The 18,792-nt window shown below is 36.8% G+C and overlaps 2 protein-coding genes across 3 annotated transcripts in view; both read left to right on the plus strand.

Annotated features, from left to right (window-relative positions):
- Window positions 1-4,283, plus strand: part of LYRM7 (LYR motif containing 7) — a 33,387-nt gene extending 29,104 nt beyond the window's left edge. The window contains exon 6 of the transcript XR_004680872.1: window positions 4,152-4,283. The gene's annotated coding sequence lies outside the window, so the exon portion shown is untranslated. The remainder of the gene's footprint in view (window positions 1-4,151) is intronic.
- Window positions 1-18,792, plus strand: part of CDC42SE2 (CDC42 small effector 2) — a 185,768-nt gene that overhangs the window by 16,998 nt on the left and 149,978 nt on the right. For both annotated transcript variants that reach the window (XM_035014054.1, XM_035014053.1), the window contains exon 3: window positions 5,981-6,208. The gene's annotated coding sequence lies outside the window, so the exon portion shown is untranslated. The remainder of the gene's footprint in view (window positions 1-5,980; window positions 6,209-18,792) is intronic.

The raw sequence follows: 18,792 nt of genomic DNA on the forward strand, positions 1-18,792 counted from the left end.
CCCTGGGATCATGACCTGAGCCGAAGGCAGATGCTTAATGACTGAGCCACCCAGGCGCCCCGAGTACTTTGGTCTTAACATAACTAAGAATGCAGTGATTTGACAAGTTGGTGGGTTTTCCTCCCACATGAAATGAAACTATAAGATTAAAATTATTAGATTAAATTTGTGTTTAGTTCCATAAACATTAAATTGGTCAAAAAAAATCACAATATGTGCCAGCTCTCCACAGAAGGTGGCCTTTGTTTCCTAAAGCACTGAAATTCTTTCTTTTTTTTTTTTTTAAGATTTTATTTATTTGACAGAGACACAGCGAGAGAGGGAACACAAGCAGGGGGAGTGGGAGAGGGAGAAGCAGGCTTCCCGCTGAGCAGGGAGCCCGATGCTGGGCTCGATCCCAGGACCCGGGGACCATGACCTGAGCCGAAGGCAGACGCTTAATGACTGAGCCACCCAGGCGCCCCAGCACTGAAATTATTTCTGTAGCTAACAAATAATTATTCAGTTTCCTTTCAGAGATAGAGTATCTCTCTGTTCCTGTAAAGACATTTTTCTAGTAAGTCTTCTGAAGATAGATGAATAAAATATCAAAATCACCTAGGATCACTATGGAATAAAGAAATCCTAATTTTTTTTAGGAAATAATGACCCTTAATCAAACTATGTAATACATCCTTAGTAGAAATAGTGTACCTAGGCCACAGCTAGACTTTATTGTGAAAATGTAATATGTGGCTACCTTCTTTCGATTTTAATCAATAAAACTTAGATGGCTTTTCTTCCACATGTCCCATCCGTCCCTGACGTGAGTGGCAGTATCACAAAACAGTGTGTCATTCTACCATCTAATGGTGGGAACTAAAAAATTGTATTTAATATTCTTCTTGTTTCTCTTTTATCTGTGTATCTTTACCATTCTCGTCTTAGTGAGCAGTGTGTTCTCTCCCATTCACTGACCAATTCTCCCATTCAGTAATGATACAGAGTTTTCAATTTTTATAGGATTCTTAATGCAAGCTTTGTTGGCAAAACATGGGTATATCCATAGTGGATATAAAATGTCATATTTTAAAATAATTTAAAAAATGATAAAATAATTTAATTTTAAGAGATCAAAGATTTTGCTAAATTCCTCAGACATATTACACTTAACATTAAGCCATTAACTATCCTTAATGCCTTCTAATACTTGTGAGAAGAGTGTTTAGTAGTCTGTGAAATGGTTTATACATGTCAAACGATTTGCAACGTTAATTTTTCATCTCCCATGTGTAGTTATTATTTATGTGGAAATTATACCTACTTGTTTCATATTTGAAATTTGCTCTTATAAAAGAATGTTGAAAGTTGTCACAGTACAATCACTGATAAATTCCCTGACTTAGTATTGTTTCATTAAGTATCTATATTATATATTTGGAGGAACATTGGCTGACCTAGGTTAACTTAATATATTTTAATTATTTTAGTAATATTGAACATTTTTAGTAGTTCCTAGCTTTTTTTCGTTTTTTAAAGGATTTATTTATTTATTTATTGGACAGAGAGCATGAGCAGGGGGAAGGAACAAGGGGAGAGAGAGAAGCAGGCTCCCCACTGAGCAGGGAGCCCATTGCAGGACTCCATCTCAGGACCCTGGGATCATGACCTGAGCTGAAGGCAGATGCTTCACCGACTGAGCCACCCAGGCGCCCCCCTAGCTTTTTTTCTTTAATCTTAATTCCTGTGTTCCATTCTTCATTCACATTAATTTAAATATCTCAACAGATTTTTTTTTTTTATAAACTTACCATTAGGAGCAATAGAGATTAATAATTCACATGCATATTTTATTAAAGCCAGTGGCTTTGAGATTTTCTTCAAGATGTATGTATATCTTGTATATATATAAGAAAAAAGATCGTGTTTATATTAGCAGACAAAACTATAAAATAGTAATAGACTTTTTTTAAAAAACTGTGTAACTTAAAAATGAAAGACATACTATGTTCCTAGATGGGACAACTGAAAATTATGGACATGAACAATTTAAATGTTATCTATCAAAATCCTGAAAGATTAAAGATACATCTATGTAAAAATATGTAACTTATGGGGGCACCTGGGTGGCTCAGTCGTTAAGCGTCTGCCTTCGGCTCAGGTCGTGATCCCAGGGTCCTGGGATCGAGCCCCGCATCGGGCTCCCTGCTCAGCGGGAAGCCTGCTTCTCCCTCTGCCACTCCCCCTGCTTGTGTTCCCTCTCTTGCTGTGTCTCTCTCTGCCAAATAAATAAATAAAATCTTTAAAAAAAAAAAAATGTAACTTATGTAATCTGTAAAAGCTACTATAAAAAAAGTTTACAGAAAATATTTGCTGCCAACATAATGATTAAAAGAGTTTTAAGATATAAGTGCTCCTATGACTCAGTAAAAGATAACTCAGTGAAAAATGGACAAATGATATAAATAAAAAGTTCACAAAAGAAGAAAGATTAAGCCTCTCTACTGATCAGAGAAAGGTAAATTAAAACAATATGAAACTTTTTGTTCATCAAATTTGCAAAAGTTAAAGAAACTGATCATATCCATTATTTGTAAAAGTAACATGGGTGTGAGGAAATGGGCACTCTCAAATATTTCTGGAAGGGATGTAAGTGATAGAGCCTTTTTGAAAGGAAAATTGACATCAAAATTTAAAATAAACATATTGGGGCACCTGGGTGGCTCAGTCAGGTAAGCATCTGCCTTTGGCTCAGGTCATGATTCCAGGATGCTGGGATCGAGCCCCACGTCGGGCTCCTTGCTTAGCAGGGATCCTTAGCGGGGATCCTCCCTCTCCGTCTGCCTGCCATTCCCCCTGCTTGTGCTCTCTCTCTCTCTCTGTCAAAAAAATAAAAATCTTTAAAAAATAATAATAAAATAAACATATTACTCAATCTTTCATCTCCATAGCACACAAGAATACTAATAAATGAACACTCAGATATATGTATAGGAATTTCTGTAGCATTGTTTATAATTGTAAAAAATTGAAAATGGCCTAAATTTCCAAATTTAAGGCAACAATTATAGGAAATGTAGCTTTGGGATATTATGCAGGTGTTGAAAAGACTGATGCAAAATATATATACCATCAAGTGAAAGAAGCCAGTCACAGAATATATGTTATCTATGAATCCATTTACATACAAAAGTATTTGTGCACACATTTGTGCATATATGCATATATATATATATATATATACACACACACACACACAAATGAATAGAAATCTACATACCTTTAAGAAATAAACATGCTTAATGTTAGTACAGTTGACCTTTGAACGAGGGTTGAACTGCATGGGTCCATTTATAACGTGGACCTTTTCTTTTTGATAGAGTACAGTACTGTATATTTTCTTGTCCTTATGATTTTCTTAATATTTTCTTTTCTCTAGCTTTATTCTAAGAATATAGTATATAATATACATAACATACAAAATATGTGTTAATCAACTATGTTATTAGTAAGGCCAACAAGTAAGCTATTAGTAGTTAGGTTTTGGAGCAATTAAAAGTTATATGTCGAGGGGTGCCTGGGTGGCTCAGTCGTTAAGCGTCTGCCTTCGGCTCAGGTCATGATCCCAGGGTCCTGGGATCGAGCCCCGCATAGGCTCCCTGCTCTGCGGGAAGCCTGCTTCTTCCTCTCCCACTCCCCCTGCTTGTGTTCCCTCTCTCGCTGTCTCTCTCTCTGTCAAATAAATAAATAAAATCTTCAAGGAAAAAAAAAGTTATATGTCCATTTTCAACTGCGTGGGAATTCAGTGCCCCTAACCCCCCAGGTTGTTCAGGGATCAATTGTAGTTAAGTAGGAGAATGAGATTTGGTGAAAGGACTGGTAAATTGGGGATTTTTATTATGGTAATTCCTGCATGCTTAAGTACTTTTTACAGTGTGTAGATCAATGAATAATTTTTAAAGGACAGTACTTAAGCTACTAGTGATTTATTTAAAACTTAATTATGCAATAGTAAAAATATTAGCATCTAGTATATTGGACACTCATGAACCTCATTCCCACATTTGACAGAGGTTACATTTTGCCATATTTGTTTAAAGATATCCTTCCTTATAAGTCACAAAATCTTATAAAGCTAAAGTCCCACTTTTCTTTCTCTTGTCTCTTTTCAGGTATAATTACTGTTTTACAGCTGGTGGATATCATTCCCATACTTGTTTTTATACTTTTACCAAATGTATGTGTATTCAAAACAATGTATTGTTTTGAGGTTTTAAAATGAAAATAAATGGTGTTATGCTCCATGTGTTCCGTAACTTATTTTCATCATACTTAGGTTTTAAAGATCTATTCTTTTTTTATTTTTTTTACATGGGATTGATCTATTTTGTTGCATAAATATCTGGGTCTTTTATGTCTTATTCCATTGTAAGAATGAACTAGTTTATTCATGTCTCTTGATGAACAATAGTATTGTCTTGTTTTTTGATACTGCAAACAAATTTACCAAAAACTCCAGCACATGAATTCTTGTACCCAAAGTTTATCTGAATTTATATGAGGAGGCAGAACCATTGAGGCATGGGGTATGTGCATATTCAATCCTTCCAGGAATTTTTAAATTGTTCTTTAAAATAGTTGTACCAGGGCGCCTGGGTGGCTCAGACGGTTGGGCGTCTGCCTTCGGCTCGGGTCATGATCCCGGGGTCCTGGGATCGAGCCCCACATCAGGCTCCCTGCTGAGCGGGGAGCCTGCTTCTCCCTCTCCCTCTGCCTCCGCCTGCCGTTCCCCCTGCTTGTACTCTCTGTCTCTGTCAAATAAAAAAAATAAAGTATTTGTACCAGTTTATATTCTAGTCAGCACTGTGTGAGAGGTCCCATTTTTCCATATCCTCACTATTGTTTTATATAACTTCTCTCATTTTTTTCAAATTGATGGATATGAAATGGTATCACATTTTAATTTGCATTTCTGGATTACAGATGAAGTAGATCATCTTGTGTTTATTGGTCATTACAGTTTTCCTTTATGAATGTGTGTTCATATCCTTTGTTCACTTTTTTCTCTTGGATTGTCTGGCTTTTTCTTACTGATCCCTTTTTATATATTAGGTACTAATCCTGAGTCTGTTATCTGTGATGTAAATGTCTTCTTCCATAATGTAACTTGTCTTTTAACACTGTTTATATAAACCTGTAGTATGGGAGTTTATTTTAGTGTGTCCATTTTTAAATTTCTTTTGCTTTTGTACCTTTTTAAGTAATTCTTTTCTACTCCATAGTCAGAGGTGTTCTAATACATTTTCCTTTAAACATTTAAGTTTTGCTTTTTATGTTTGGTCCTTTATGCCATCTAGAATTTATTTTTGTTTATAATATGAGGGAGAGGTTTAATTTTATCCTTTTTTATGAGAAAAGTTTGCCTCAGCATCATTTATTGGATAGCCTATCCTTTTCCTGATTACATGTAAAACAATGTGATCATATCCCAAGTTACTATATATTGGAATCATTTAAGGACTTTGTTCCTACAATTATCCCTCTCCACCAAATCTTTTTTTCCCCCTCTCTCCACTGGATTGTTTTCAACAGCATTCAACATTCTGAAATATTTCCCATCTTAAAAAAAAAACTTTATCGAACTCACCTCCGTCCTTGAGCTTCAACACTATTTTTCTGCACTTTTTTACTACGAAGCTTCTATGCTTACTGTGCCACTTCTTTCCCAACTCTGTCTTATAGAGCTCCCAATCAAGACTTAATCTCTGCCACTCCAATCAAACCCTTGTCCCAGGTACTGGTGACCTCCACTTGGAAGTCCAAAGGTCAATTTTTAGTCCTCATTTTATTCATTCTCTCAGTAGCAGTTGGCATAATCAATCATCCCTCTTCTTTGAACGGAGAGACCTAGACACTCTTTCATTGTAAACCTATTGTGAGTATGATACAGACATGAATGCAAATAACAAAAATGCCTGCCTTATCTTGTTTGTCATTTTAGATCCACTTTCAGCCTTTTTTGACCCTGCTTGCAACCTTATCTGGGAGTACTGACCTGTATGAACCAGCTCAAGTGGCTTCTGTACCCTCTGACTTTTGGCTGGTTCTCTAATGAGAGATGCTGGCAGGAGATCAGAAGGAGGGAGGAGAGTGAAGGCAGGAATTTATCTTTCTGACTATCCCTGAGAAGTTGCCTCAGACTGCAATATCCCTCAAAGCTTCTCTCAAGGTGAGTTCTGTACAGTTCTCTCCTTCCAGTTTGGGTAAGAGCTTCCCTTTCCTCTGCAGACCTGGGGTTGCAACAGCTCATCTGCTACTATCCATGTGGGTTCCCCTACACTCATAGTTTTGTAAATAGTCCCTTTACAAGTAAATCATTCTCAAACTGCCGTGTTTTAAGTGTACCATCTATTTCCTATTGGGACTCACTAATTCACTGCCCTAGGGGAATTTACTTCTGGAGGTGATAGATAGACAATAAACAAAATTAATAAGTAAATTAGAAGGAAAGGCAGGAAAGGGAGATAGGGAAGCTGGGAACAGTAGGGTGTTGCAATTTTAGATGTGATCAGGGAAGTTCTCATGAAGAAAGTGATAGTTGAGTAAAGACCAGTGATAGTTGAGTAAAGGTGAGGATGTGAGGGATCTAGCCATGCATATATCTAAGGGGAGAGCTTTCCAAATAGCAAACTGCTAGTTTCATGACTGGTTCATGCCTGCTGTCTTTGAAGAGAACCCAGTGACAGGAGCAAAGTGGTTAATGGGGTGAGTAGTAAGAGATGAAATTGTAGAAATGATGTGGTAAAAGGAGGTGGGGAGTGGATTCCAGTTTATGTGGGCTATTAAAAGGACTATGGTTTTCACTCTTAATAAAATACAGAGCCGTTAGATGGTTTTGAAAAGAGAAGTGATATGATAAGATTTTAACTTTTAAAGAGATCACTTTGGCTATTATGCTGAGAAGAGACTATGAGCAAGGTTGAATGCATGGATATCAATTAGAAATCTGTTGCATAAATTAGGTAAGAGGTGATAATGGCTTAGACCAGAGTGGCAGCAATGATGGTGATAAGAAGTGGCCAAGATTCTGGATATATTTTGATAGAGCTCATGGTTTTCCTGATGGATTAAATGTGAGGTGAGACAAAAAGAAAGGGGTCAGGGATGATTCCCAAGGGTTTTGGCCTGAGCAACTGGAAATATATTGTTGCCATCAATTATTATGGTGAAAACAGACTAGGTTTTGGACAAAGATCAGGAGTTTAGTTTTGGACATGTATTGATTGAAATGCCTATTAGATATCCAAGTGGAGATATTAATAAGACATCTAATGTAATAGCTGGAGTTGAGGAAGTTGTCTGGGCTGGACATACGTATTTGGCAGCCATTAATATAGATAAACTACTTAAAATCATAATATTGGATGAAATCACCAAGAAATTGATTATACCTAAAGAAGGAAAGTTGAGTCCTAGATTACTCCAATGTTAAGAGGTTAAGGAAATAAGGAACGATAAGCACAAGAGACAGAGAAGTTTCCAGTAAGGTGGAATGAAACCAAAGAGAATGTAGAACAGAGGTTGGCAGACTGTGGCTCAGAGAGACTAAATCTGACACACTGCCTTTTTTTGTAAATAAAATTTTATTGGAATACTACCACATTTGTTCATTTATATTTTTCCCCATAGCTGCTTTCATACTATAATGGCATAGTTGAGTAACTGCAACAGAAACTGATCCACAAACTCTAAAATTACTATCTGGTCCCCATATAGAAAGTTTGTTGACCCCAGGGGTAGAGTCCTAGAAGCCAAGTGAAAAAAAGTGTTTCATTGGAGAGGGAGTGTTGCAGGGTAATTGCAATTAAAATTCCAGTAGGATTTAGACAAATGGAGGTGGTTTTGATGACTATGGCAAGAGAATTTTAGTGATGTAATTGGGGAAACTTATGCTCGTGGTGATTCTACCCATATTGACCTTTAAATTCATTGTAATCACAGTTAAAAGTGCAGTAGGGTTTTTTGAGGAACTACTAAAATTTACTCAGAAACTTATGAGAAATAACAAAGGTCCATAAATAACTAAGTCAGCTATGACAAAAGAGTAAAATTAGCTATTCATATGCAAAAAATGGAACTTTGATCCATACCTCAAACTATATATATAAAATTAATTCAAAATCAATCATAGACTTAAATGTAAAGCCTAAAACTGTAAAACTTCTTGAAATAACAGTAGAGAATCTTTGTGACTTTGGGTTAGGCATAGATTTCTTAGATAAGACACAAAATACACCATACATTAAAGAAAAATTTAAGAAACTGGAGTTTATCAAAATGTAAAACCTTTGCTCTGTAAAAGGTAACTGTAAAGAGAATGAAAAGGCAAGCACAGACTGGGAGAAAATATTCACAAATAATAAACTGATAAAGAACTTGTATCCAGGGGCACCTGGGTGGCTCAGTCATTAGGCGTCTGCCTTTGGCTCAGGTCATGGTCCCAGGGTCCTGGGATCTAGCCCCACATAGGGCTCCCTGCTCAGCGAGGAGCCTGCTTCTCCCTCTCCAGATCCCCTCTGCTTGTGTTCCCTCTCACTCTCTGTCAAATAAATAAATAAAATCTAAAAAAAAAAAAGAACTTGGATCTCAAATATATAAAGAACTTTTAAAAGGGGACAACCTAATTTTTAAAACAGATCAATATTTGAAAAAATTATCAAGTTATCAAATTATCAAAAAGATATACAAGTGGAAAATAGGCACATGAAAAGATGTTCAACATCATTACTCTTTGGAAGTTAAAATCACAATTGAATACTGCTACATACCTTTTCTGGTAGCTAAAATTAGAATGAGTGACCATGCCAAGGGTTGGCAAGGATCTAGAGGAACTGAAATTCCCACACATTGCTGAATGCAATGCAAAATGGCAGAACAAATTTGAAAATCTATTAAGAAGTTAAACATATACTCCCCATATAATCCAAACTTTCCACTCCTTGGTATTTAAGAGAAACGAAAGCATTTATCCATGCAAAGACTTACTGATACTGCACAGCAAAGGAAACCATCAACCAGATGAAAAGGCAACCTATGGAATTGGAGAAAATATTTGCAGATCATATCTGATAAGGGACTAATATCCAAAATATATGAAGAACTGATATAACTCAATAGCAAAAAACAAACAATCCAATTTAATAAATGGGCAGAAGATATGAATAGACATTTTTCCGAAGAAGACGTACAAATGGACAACTACATGAAAAGAAGCTCAACATCACTATTCATCAGCGAAATGCAAATCAAAACCACAATGAGATATCACCTCATATCTGTTAGAATGACTCTTTTCAAAAAGACAAGAGATAAGTTTTGCTGTGAATATGGACAAAAAGGAATCTTTGTACACTGTTGATAGAATGTAAACTGGTGCAGGCATGATGGAAAAACAGTATGGAAGTTTCTCAAAAAATTCAAAATAAAACTACCATTTGATCCAGCACTTCCACTTCTTATCCAAAGAAAATGAAAACACTAACTGGAAAAGATATATGCACCCCCATATTCACTGCAGCATATTTACAGTAGCCAAGACATGGAAGTAACCTGTCCATTGATGGGTAAATGGATAAAGAAAATGTGATATGTGTATATAATATATATATATATATATATATATATATAGGAATATTATTCAGCTATAAAAAAGAATAAAATCTTGCCATTTGCAACAAATTGGATGGACCTTGAGGACATTATGCTAAGTGAAATAAGACAGAGAAAGACAAATATTATATGATCTCACTTATTTGTGGACTCTGAAAACAAAAGGCCAAACTCATAGGTACAGAGAACAGATTGGTAGCTTCCAGAGACAAGGGGTGAGGGGTGGGCAAAAAGGGTGATCAAAGGTGGTCAAAAGGTACAAACTTCCAGTTGTAAAAAAATAAATCATGGGGATGTAATGTACAGCATGGTGACTGTAGTTAATAATATTGTATATTTGAAAGATGGGAAGAGTAAATTTTAAAAGTTCTCATCACAAGAAAAGATACTACAACTATGTGTGGTGATGAATTTTAACTAGACTTATTGTTATTTTACTTATTGTGATTATTTCATAATACATACCAACACTGAATCATTACATTGTACACTGAAACTAGTATAATATTATATGTCAATTATATCTCAATAAAAAAGACTTATTTCTAGCAACTTTATTTGTAATGGCCCACAACGAAACAACCCAGATGTCCATCAGCAGATGAATGAATAAACATTTTGTTTATCATATCCATACAAAGGAATACTTCTCTGGAATAAAAAGAAATGAGCTATTGTTACATGCAACAACATAAATGAATCTCAAAATACTTTATCCTGAGTGAAAGAAACAGATAAAAACAAGTACATATTTTATGATTCTGTTTATATAAAACTCTAGAAATTACAAACTAATTCATAGTGATAGAAAGCAGATCAGTAGTTGCCAGGGGATGAGGGCATGGGGAGGGATGGAGGGTGAGATTAAAAAGGTACATGAGGAAATTTTGGAGGGTAATGTATATGTTCATTACCTTGATTGTGGTAATGGATTCATGTGTGTATGCACATGTCAAAAAATGTACAAAATACATGTGTACATTTTAAATATAGTTAACTATATCAACTATAATACAATAAAGCTGTTAAAAAAATACTACAAAGCTATAGTGATTTTTTTTTTAAGATTTTTATTTATTTATTTGACAGAGACACAGCGAGAAAGAGAACACAAGCAGGGGGAGTGGGAGAGGGAGAAGCAGGCTTCCCACCGAGCAGGGAGCCCGATGCAGGGCTCGATCTCAGGACCCTGGGATCATGACCTGAGCCGAAAGCAGACGCTCAAGGACTGAGCCACTCAGGCACCCCTATAGTGATTTTCTTTTTAAGTGTAGTATTGGTCGAAGAACTGAAAATAGTAGCAGTTGACCATTCTATACATTCTTAATATTTCTTTCAATAATTACCTGTGTCTGTAAATACTTATTTTCACCCTTTTTCTTGAATAATAGTTTAGTAAGGTACAGAATTCTATGTTGGCTTTTTTTGCCCTTAGCACTTCACAGATACTTTGTATTGTCTTTTAACCTCGTTTTACTGCTGACATGTTTATTAGCAGTTTAATTCCAGTCCCTTTTACCTTATTTGCCCTTTCTTTATGATTGCTTTTAAGATTTTTGTGTTTTCTTCGGTATTCTAGATAGGGATTTTATTTTTGTTTATCTTACTCAAACTTGGTGTATTTCATTTTTCTGAGGATTCATGCCATGCTTCAATTTTGGAAATTTCTCATCCATTATATTTTCAATATCTCACAAATATTCTCTACAGTTTTTTCCTAGTGGAGCTTCTCTTAGGCATCTCTCATTGTGCTTCATTCTGGTACTTTGCTCAATTTTACTGGTTTAGTATCTGCTCTAATTCATTACTACTTTCTTCATCTGTGGCTGATCATTTTATTCACACCATGCATTTCTCTTGTAATTTCAGTGACTTTATTTTTCATTTCTTGTCATTATGTTTGGTTTTTTAATCAAATACACTGTTCCTTTTGCACAGTGACTTGATCTAAACTTTATATGTTTCATCATTGAAAGATACTAATTTTAGGGGTGCCTGGGTGGCTCAGTCATTTAAGTGTCTGACTCTTGATTTCAGCTCAGGTCACGATCTCAGGGTCATGGGATCAAGTCCCATGTTGGGCTCCATGCTGGGCACAGAGCCTTCCCCTCCCCCGACCCTACTCACATGTACTCTAAAAAAAAAAATACTAATTTTATAGTATCTCTCAGAATATTCTATTATATCAACTGTCTAGATTTTCAATACTCCTTTGTTCATGACAGTCTTTACTCATGTGTCCTTAATTTTTTATGTGTGTATCTTGAATGGCAATTGTTATTTCTCTGAAGATCTCATGTGGAATTGTAGATCATGGGAGTGTTCCTCCAAAGAGATTTTATACATGCCTTTTTCAGGTAATGCCAAGAGTACCTTGGAGATGTCCATACCACTCAGGTAATTTAAAACTGATACTGAATCACTGAATGGTGTAGTGATTTTCTTCTCTCACCAGTAGTTTTTTTCCTCCACCCAGAGTCCCTGGATCTTTGCTCTCTCTCTGGCCTTATGAACAGTTTTTCAGTCCCCTTTCATGGTACTTGCAGCTCTTTGAAGGGGACTTGCTTTACACAGAGGTCTCACTTCTATCCATGCTACACCCCAGTCCAGGGGCTTATCACCTGTTGATATGCGGGAACTAAAATCTAAGCCCCTCGGTATTAAGGCCCAGGTCCAGGTCCCCTCACAGCCTCCCAGGTTACCTCAGTGTCAGTTTACAATTACAATCTGTTTTGGCTTTCAGTTATCTTTACTTTCTAGCAAATACGAATTTCCTTTCTTTTCTTGTGAGCTTAGCCGTGTAATATGAGCCAGAATACAAAGAAATACTAAAAGACTAATGTTGTAATGTTAAAAGGACACAGAAGCCAGATTGAAAGAACTCTTCACTCAAATTTGGGACAATTTATGGATCAAAAATAATAATTAGACTATCATGGACTAATACATTAAATAAAAAATAAAATAACCCATTAGTTCATAAAGACATTCAAGGAGAGAAAGAAAAAAAAAAGGTAAGGTTTTTTGTTTGTTTGTTTACAGACTTTGAAGTTTTCTTCAGCCTTGAAATTCTTCAAAATAAAAGTTGGAGGAAATTAAAAATTGAATCTCATTCAGCATTTTGTTGGAGGGGAATGGTTCTACGTTAGCTTAGTTCACATGTCGCCAAACTCAGAATTTCAGATACTGATTCTTTTAGAAACAAGTCTCTAAAATGTCTTTCTGACAATCCATTGTTAATATCTCAAGGCTTCTGAGTATAAGAAATCTTATTCAGGGGCACCTGGGTGGCTCAGTAGGCCCAGGGTCCTGGTATCAAGCCTTGTGTCCCAGGTCCCTGCTCAGCAGAGAATCTGCTTCCGCCTCTCTCTCCACCACTGCTCCCCCCGTGTTCTCTCTCATTCTCTCAAATAAATGAATAAAATCTTATAAAATAAAGTAAAAATTTTAAAAATTTTTAAAAAGAAATCTTATTTAATGAAATGTGATTCAGGCCTTCAGTTTAAGAATTTTGTTCTGCTGTAATCTTTTTCCAAATTTCAACTGAATACAATCTATTTATTCAACCAACATTAACTGAATTGCTCAGGGGCAGTCTGAAAGATAGGTGCTAGAGATTCAAAGTTAAGACCAGCAAAGGAGGCAGTTGTAGTATAATTACTGCTATACAGGGATTAAACAGAGTTTTAAGAATATAAAAGTAGGGGCGCCTGGCTGGCTCAGTCATTAAGCGTCTGCCTTCGGCTCAGGTCATGGTCCCAGGGTCCTGGGATCGAGCCCCGCATCAGGCACCCTGCTCGGCGGGAAGCCTGCTACTCCCTTTCCCACTCCCCCTGCTTGTGTTCCCTCTCTCGCTGTGTCTCTCTCTGTCAAATAAATAAAATCTTTAAAAAAAAAAAAAAAAAGAATATAAAAGTAATTTATTAGAAAGTGGTTGATAAAATACAATAAATATACAAGATGATGTACTTTTAATTTCTTAAAGAAGTAAACAGTTATAAAATAACACAGCTAACACTATTTTAAAATATCAATGAGAATGAAAAAATGGAGCTTTGTTTGTGAGACAGGAGAACTTTGGGGAATCTTAAGATACAAACTGCTTTATGTAGCTCTTTTGCTCCTCTTTATCTTTTACTCTGGTAACAGAGTGAAAGTTCTACTGTGTTAGATAAGATTCCCAGAGAAACAGATTTTATGTATGCAAGAGATTTAAATTAAGGAGTGTGCTCAGGAATAACCTCTGTGAGGGAGTAAGGGAGATTGGGCAGAGGGAGTTTTTGAACTGCCACACAGCTGCAGAGGAAGACTGGAGATGAAATGGCCTTCAGAATTGTGCTGAGTTGAGGCAAGGGGACCAGACTTTTGTTTCCTGGCATCAGCTGTAATGGAGGACAGGCGGACCCCAGGGAAGAAGCATAGCCTCACTAAGGCAATTCCCTTCAGTGGTATAACCAGAAAGAGCAACATTTGTGAACCTTCAGCAGCCAACACTTCCAGGAGCTAGGGAAATGAATGCCTCCTTCTGAAAGGGACATCTGGGCCATGCACAGAATCTGCTATACCAAATAAGGCCTTTCCATAATTAGCTGAAACTGAGCAGGAGAAGCACAACTCTAAAGCTGAGCGTTTTCCCTTCTGGGAAGTAAGTACCCCAGAGACAGTTTGTCACCTATTCAGACCAAAAGAAGAGAGCAAACCTGTTAGAAAAAGCTAATTACAAGCTGAGATTCAAGGTGAATTCATTCATGGGGTCATTCATTCATTCAATAAATGTCTATCTAGCATCACCTAGAGAAAAACCTGGCAAAAAGGGAGGAGACTGGGTTCTAGTCACGATTCTGTCGCTGAAAATGTGGTCTTTGAGCAAATCATTTATCATCCCTGGACTTGTGTTTCTTTTCCTGTACAATGGGAAGTATGGACTAGATGATGTATTAGTTAGAAATATTTTAGGTGTGACTAACAGATTCCCAGAGAAACAGATTTTGTGCATGCAAGAGATTTAAATTAAGGAGTGTGCTCAGGAATAACCTTTACCTAGCTAGAGAGAGAGGGGGAAAGAGGAGGGAATTGGTTTAAAAAATAAATGTGCATCTCACAGAAGCTGGGTTGAAACTGAGCTTCAGGAACAGACTGGATTGCTACAGGCTATCCAGAGACACCCTCCACCCCAACCTCTGCGCTTGCTTCATTCTTCACTATTGCTGCAGCCCAGCTCACTCTGATTTTCAGTTCACATGAGGAAAATAACACAAACAGCCACTCTTGAGTTTTCATTTCCTATATTCAAGACAGCAGCCACACCCAGGCTAAAATCCCTGGGTCTCAGTTCCAGATTGTCTGAGAACAGTGCTTGTTGGCCATATATGTATGAAGAGAACAACCTCTGATTCAAACAACTGCGCCTAGGTGAGGAGAACCTAGTGGGGAGAGAAGTTTCCAGAAAACATTTAGGACAATGCTATGCTCTGTGGCAGCTAACTTGTCCACTGCTGCTATCTCTAAAACCCTATGATTGAATTAAGCAGCTACCTAAGTAAAATATGATTCACTTTTCACTGATTCTTAAATGATGCTTTAAACTATCATTTAAAAATTATAGTGCTTGGGCGCCTGGGTGGCTCAGTTGGTTAAGCTACTGCCTTCGGCTCAGGTCATGATCCTGGAGTCCCGGGATCGAGTCCCGCATCGGGCTCCCTGCTCGACAGGGAGTCTGCTTCTCCCTCTGACCCTCCTCCCTCTCATGCTCTCTGTCTCTCATTCTCTCTCTCGCAAATAAATAAAATCTTAAAAAATAATAATAATAATAATCTTCAAAAAAAAATTATAGTGCTTAATTAAAATACATAAAGTGTGAATGGAAATTTGACAATTAAATGAGGGAGGTTGAAGTTTAAATCCCTCAGCAAAATGCATTGACAGCTTCACTCTTCTATTTTTTTTTTTTCAAAGATTTTTTATTTATTTGACAGAGAGAGACACAGCGAGAGAGGGAACACAAGCAGGGGGAGCAGGAGAGGGAGAAGCAGGCTTCCCGCCAAGCAGGGAGCCTGATGCGGGGCTCGATCCCAGGACCCTGGGATCATGACCCGAGCTGAAGGCAGACGCTTAATGACTGAGCCACCCAGGTGCCCCCTTCACTCTCTATTTAGACCCATACAAAACTGGTAATAAACCCATATTAACCTGGTAATAAAATATCAAGAAGTACAAAATGTTTTCAAAAGGGGAAAATGTAAATGTTTAAACCACTTGGACTAAAGATGTTTTCTCTTGATTTGTGATTGGTGTGTGGCTTAAACCAATTTCTGATATTCACTTACAGAGAAGTTTATTTTCTATAACCAGGAGTGTAGCTATCATAAGAGTTTTTAAAGTGATTGACAGAAACAGGCTATAGACACAGGGTAAGGATACAGTCTTTAATTTAGGTAGAGGACACAGTTCATCTGCACTAAAACAGGGAACACAGCAGTGTTGCCAGTACTGGGTACAAACTTCCCTGATCTTCAAGTCCCCACAGAGATATCAAGCTGCCAATGAAATGACCTGACTTGGGAGAATGATCCAATCAGGTCCTCAAGAATTCCATTCCCTCTCCTCTCAGGGAACTTTATACCACATTAATCCTTCCTTCCAAACCATTCTAAAAACTCTCACCAAATGACTGCCTAGGGATGATTTACTGGAGAAGTTTATATTGATTCACTCAGTCTTACCTTAAATACTTGGAACAGCTAAATTGGCTTAGACTGGATGAATCAGTATCAACTCCTATGAGCAATTCCTAAGCAGGATCAGACCATCTGTCTGCCAAAGGCCTATTTCTATATCTGGGTTTCACTGATACAAGGAAATAGAGAAATACATAATTATTTGGTAATTTTTTTTACAATCTAGAGCAGGAGTTGGCAAACCATGGCCATCAGCCCAAATCCAGCCTTCTACCTGGTTTTGTAAATAAATTTTGATTGGAGTACTACCATGCTCATTTATTTACATGTTGTCTATAGCTATTTTTTTGCTAGTAACACACTGTAGGAACACTGAGTAGTTAGGACAGAAATTATATGACCCACAAAGCCTAAAATATTTACTATCTCATTCTTTTTTTGTTTGTTTGAGTAATCTCTACACCCAACGTGGGGCTTGAACTCATGACCCCAAGATCAAGAGTTGATGCTGAACTGACTGAGCCAGCCAGGTGCCCCTACTATCTCCTTCTTTACATAAAAAGTTTGCCAACTCTAGTCTAAAGATAAATTTCTTACATCTGTATTGGCAGTCTAGAGCATTCCAAATTAGTCACATGATTATATACAGTTCTGCTTTTAAAGACCTATGTTTTCTGAATGTGCCTTCTCATATAGGCTTGTCTCAAAAGCATGATTTAGAAAATATGTTCTTTTCAATAAATGGTAATGGGCAAATAGGATATTAATATGAAAAAAAGATACTGGACCATATCTCACACCATACTAAGAAATCCATTCTGAATGTTGTGTAGACTTAAATATGAAAGAGAAAACAAAGCTTTTAAAGGAAAAATAGAATATGACTTTGGGGGAGGCAAAGATTTCTTGAACACAAAAAAGTAATTAACCTTAAGAAAAAAAAAAGATCAGTTGGGCTACATTTAACTTAAGAAGCTCTTTGCCAAAGACACATTAAGAAAATGAATAGGCAGGGACACCTGGGTGGCTCAGTCAGTTAAGCGTCTGCCTTTTGGTTAAGCGTCAGCCTTTGGCTCACGTCATGATCCCAAGATCCTGGGATCGAGTCCCACATTGGGCTCCTTGCTCAGCAGGGAGCCTGTTTCTCCCTCTGCCTGCCACTCTCCCTGTTTGTGCACTCTCTCTCTCTGACAAATAAATAAATAAAATCTTGAAAAAGAAAAAAGAAAATGAATAGGCAGACTACAGAGTGGAAGAAGATATTTGTAATACGTGTATCTGATTCATATCCAAAATATGTAAAGAATTCTTCCAAATCAGTATACAAAAGACTAACATTAGAAAAATGGGCATCAGACCTGAGTAGATATCTCCAAAAGGGGATTTTTTTAGTCGATGAACCTGTGAAAAATGTATTTGAAGATAGTGCTTACCATGGAAATGAAAAATGGAAGTGGAAGGCAGTATCAGTACATGCCTACTAGAATGACTAAAATGTAAATGACAGATAATAACAAGAGTTGACAAGGATATGGAGCATCTGGAGCTTTCATATGTTGCTGACAGGAATGTAAATTGGTCCAACTTTGGAATCCTGTTGGGCTGTATTTACTAAAGCTGGGCATAAGCATATTCTGTGACCCAGCATTTGCATTCTGAGCTATGGAACTATGTTTACCAAAGACATACAAAAATGGTCAGTAATATATTAGCCCAAACTGGAAAGAAATTATTAGAGTATTACTAAGGCTCTGTATTTTGATTGAAGTGGGAATTGCAAAGTGTTCACTTTGTGAAAATTCACTGAGCTTACACACAATTTGTGTGCCTTTCTGTATATATGTATATTATGCTAACAGTGAAGATTTTGATTTAAAAAGAAAGTTCAAAAAAAAGTGCAGTTTACATTAGATTGTTAGCTCCTGTCTGTGATCTTGGCATGGTGACTTGAACACAACACATATTTGAAAAACAAAAAAAAAATTGGGGGGACTTATAATGGTATAAATTAAACCAGTAAGTGAAGTTCACAATTCTGTAATATTTTAAGATTCAAAAATTATCAGTTACCTTTTAATTACATCTGGCACTAGGAAGCTCCCTAATAGCAGTTTATATATAAGCCCACATTTGTTGCTTATTGTGAATATACCTCTATTCTGACTGTTTACACTAAAAATAAAGTCTGGCCATTTTTTCCAGGAACTGTAGCACTTTATTACTTCCCTCCACAATACTGAACAAGTAAGACTAAAAATACTGTTCATTGAGATGGGTCATTAACTCTTGTACTTGGAACCTGGGCTGCTAAAACCTCATTTGCCAAAACATCATGTGGCTTTGATACACAATGCAGGAAAAGAAAAGTTGTGGGTTCACAGTAACTGTAATGCAGGTATCTATTGGAATAAGGTTTTGATTATGTCTGCTTATGATCACTCTAATTCCTCTATATTTTATATCAGTA

This window comes from Mirounga leonina, unplaced genomic scaffold, assembly GCF_011800145.1.
Source record: "Mirounga leonina isolate KUSES-001 unplaced genomic scaffold, KU_Mleo_1.0 Mir_168, whole genome shotgun sequence".
Lineage (NCBI taxonomy): Eukaryota > Metazoa > Chordata > Mammalia > Carnivora > Phocidae > Mirounga > Mirounga leonina.